Source organism: Camelina sativa, chromosome 12 (assembly GCF_000633955.1).
Source record: "Camelina sativa cultivar DH55 chromosome 12, Cs, whole genome shotgun sequence".
NCBI classification, from domain to species: domain Eukaryota; kingdom Viridiplantae; phylum Streptophyta; class Magnoliopsida; order Brassicales; family Brassicaceae; genus Camelina; species Camelina sativa.
In genome coordinates this window covers 15,473,933-15,477,661 of record NC_025696.1, presented here as the reverse complement: position 1 = coordinate 15,477,661, position 3,729 = coordinate 15,473,933, and the positions used below count along the sequence as shown (strand labels likewise).

The 3,729-nt window shown below is 45.1% G+C and overlaps 1 protein-coding gene across 2 annotated transcripts in view; it reads right to left on the bottom strand.

The window, feature by feature from the left end:
• The window catches only part of LOC104731823 (palmitoyl-protein thioesterase 3-like), a 12,965-nt gene that overhangs the window by 5,861 nt on the left and 3,375 nt on the right, over positions 1 to 3,729 (bottom strand). The window lies entirely within an intron of this gene.

Below are 3,729 nucleotides of genomic sequence, written 5' to 3'. Positions count from 1 at the left end.
CGTGCGGGATGAAAACGGCGCTTAGCTCACGAAAAAAATTTGGATTTATCGATGGGTCTATTTCACGCCCAGCTGAAGGATCTCCAGATTTGGAGGACTGGTGGACGATTCAAGCTTTGCTTGTTTCATGGATCAAGATGTCGATTGACTCTTCTATTCGTTCCAACATCTCACATCGTGATGTTGCGAAGGATTTGTGGGATCAGCTGAAGAAACGTTTCTCGGTGACAAGTGGACCTCGCATTCAACAACTCAAGGCAGAATTGGCTTGTTGTAAGCAGAGAACTCTTGCGGTTGAGGCCTACTATGGAAAGCTCAACCGAATCTGGGATAGCATGGCGAGTTGCAGGCCCCAACGTGTTTGTAAGTGTGGCAAATGCGTCTGTGACTTGGGCACCTTGCAAGAACATGATCGTGAGGAGGATAAAGTGCACGAGTTCTTGTTTGGTCTTGAAGAAAATTTTTGAACCGTTCGGTCCAATCTGGTCTCTCGTGTCCCACTTCCGTCCTTGGAAGAAGTGTACAACATTGTACGTCAAGAGGAAGATTTGGGAAGACATGTGACGAAAGTTTCTGAGGAGAATCAGGAGATCAGTGCCTTTGCTGCTCAAGTCAAGCCACAGTTTCGAAGAGAAGAGAAAGAAAAATTGATGTTCTGTAAACACTGCAATCGTTCAGGCCATGCTTCAGAGAGTTGTTATGCCGTGATCGGGTATCCAGATTGGTGGGGAGACCGACCGAGGTCCCGTTCAGCAACAGGTCGTGGTCGTGGTGGGCAAGGTTTTACGTCTTCCAATGGACGTGGTTGTGGTGCTGTTTCCTTTGCCAACGACGTTCGTGTAACAGCTCCAGCAAACGGTGAACAAGCAAACTATGTGATTACTGACAAGGATCGTGATGGGGTCAGTGGTTTGACTGATACACAGTGGCGCACCCTCATGACTCTTCTGAATGGTAGCACGAATGCCAGCAGCAGTGGCACAAACCTATCCACCGAAAAACTATCGGGTAAGTCTCACTCTACTTGGATACTCGACACTGGTGCATCTCACCATCTTACAGGAAAATATCATCTTCTCACTGATGTGAGAGACATGGTACAGCCAGTATTAGTTATTTTGGCAGATGGTAGAGAACGAATAGCTACTAAGGAGGGGACAGTCCTGTTGGGACCGGATTTGTTGTTGAAATCTGTGTTTTATGTTGAGGAATTTCAGTCAGATTTGATTTCTGTTGGTCAGCTAATGGATGAGCTTGGTTGCATAGTACAGTTAGCTGACAAGTTCCTTGTTATTCAGGACCGCGCTTCGAGGATGATGATTGGTGCGGGTAGGCGAGAGTTAGGATCCTTCCACTTATGCACGATGGTGTTGGCTGCTACTGCAAGTGTTCGCGAAGAGAAATCCTATGATTTGTGGCATAAGAGGATGGGGCATCCTTCTCCTAGAGTTGTTTGTTCACTTAAACAAGTTGATGTTTCTGTTGTTTCTGAAATTTCCAATAAGGCGTGTGATATTTGTCTCCGCGCTAAGCAAACCAGATCTTCGTTTCCAATAAGCAATAATAAAACTTCTGCTGTTTTTGAGCTAATTCATATTGATCTGTGGGGGCCGTATAAGACACCATCATCTTCTGGTGCTCGTTATTTTCTCACAGTTGTAGATGATTACTCACGAAGTGTTTGGCTTTATCTTCAGAATGATAAAATAGAAACTGCAACAAACCTCAAAAATTTCATCACCTTAGTTGCTCGTCAGTTTCAAGCACAAGTAAAATGTGTTCGGAGTGATAATGGGACCGAATTCACTTCCATGGGAGCCTATTTTCGTTCTCAAGGGATTGTTCATGAAACATCATGTGTCGGCACTCCTCAACAGAATGGGAGAGTTGAGAGGAAGCATCGCCATATCTTCAATGTTGCTAGAGCATTACGTTTTCAAGCTAATCTACCAATTGATTTTTGGGGCGAATGTGTATTAACAGCAGCATATTTGATCAACAGAACTCCAGGCTCTGTGATGACTCCGTATGAGAGACTTCATAAGACTGCACCGGATTATTCACATTTGAAGGTATTTGGCAGTTTATGTTATGCCCACAATCAGGCTCATAAAGGCGATAAATTTGCAGCTCGAACTCGTAGGTGCATCTTTGTCGGTTATCCCTATGGGAAGAAGGCTTGGCGATTATATGATCTTGATCAACATGAGTTCTTCGTGTCACGCGATGTCAGATTCTGTGAAAATGAATTCCCGTTTCAACAAGTTGTAGTTCCAATCTCGGGAAGTGATTTACAAGAAGAAGGAGCTGTCTTATGGGCCTCACTTATTTCTGATCCTTTATGCGATTTAAATGGTCAGCGCAACATTCCAAGCCCAACAACTTCTGCTGGCCCAATAACCTCCTCCTTGAATGAATCGTCGGGGTCGTCTTCAACAGAGACATCCCCTGTTGTTCCGACATCTCCACCACCGGCTCCGTCCCCTTCTTCCGACACTCATGCTTCACCCGCTTTGGGTGATTCTTCCTCCGAGTCTAACTCTCCTACGGGATCCTCATCTCCCGAGCCGATCTCCTCGCCATCGTCCTCTGCGATCTCTCCGCCTGATTCTCCACGCTCTGCCACTGCAGAGTTATCTGAAGCTGAGTCTGTTCCTCCTGTTGAACCAGCCAATCCGGTCCGGCAGAGTACACGACCACGCACACGCTCGGTCCGATTACACGGGTATGTCACCAATACAGTACACACACGCTTGTTAGATCCATCTAAATCAAGATCTTTGTATCCCATTGGAAATTACATTGGCTGTACTCGTTTCTCTGCCACACATCGGGCCTACTTAGCAGCTATTACAGCTGTCGTTGAACCAAAGTCTTTTAAGCAAGCAATGGAAATCAAAGTTTGGAAAAATGCAATGGGGTCTGAAGTTGATGCATTAGAGGCAAACGGGACATGGACCATCGAGGATTTGCCTCCTGGAAAACACGCAATTGGCTCTAAATGGGTTTATAAAGTTAAACACAAAGCGGATGGTACTGTTGAGCGTTACAAAGCGCGACTTGTCGCTCTTGGAAATAAACAGGTAGAAGGCGTTGATTATGGAGACACCTTTGCTCCTGTTGCAAAGATGGAAACTGTTCGTTTGTTTCTTGCCACTGCTGTGGGTAACAACTGGCCTGTACATCAAATGGATGTTCAAAATGCATTTTTACACGGTGATCTTGATGAGGAGGTATACATGAAACCTCCACCAGGTTTTCATGTCTCTGACCCTAACAAAGTATGTCGATTGCGCAAATCCCTGTACGGTCTCAAGCAAGCTCCTCGCTGCTGGTTCGGTAAGTTGACAACTGCTCTCCGTGACTATGGGTTTGTACAATCTCTCTCCGACTACTCGTTGTTCACGTTTGCTAAAGGAGTTATTCAACTTAACCTTCTTATCTATGTTGATGATATGATTGTGACCAGCAATTCCGTTGGTGCTTTGGATATTTTTAAAGACTATCTTGCTTCTTGTTTCAAGATGAAAGATCTTGGTCCTGTGAAATATTTTTTGGGGATTGAGGTTGCTAGAAGTTCTACAGGTTTCTACTTGAGTCAACGTAAGTATGCCTTAGAAATTGTATCTGATGCTGGTCTCCTTGGGTCCAAACCAGAAGCTTTTCCACTAGAGCAGAACCACAAGCTTGCTCTTTCCAAGTCGACATTATTGTCTCAACCAGCTCGGT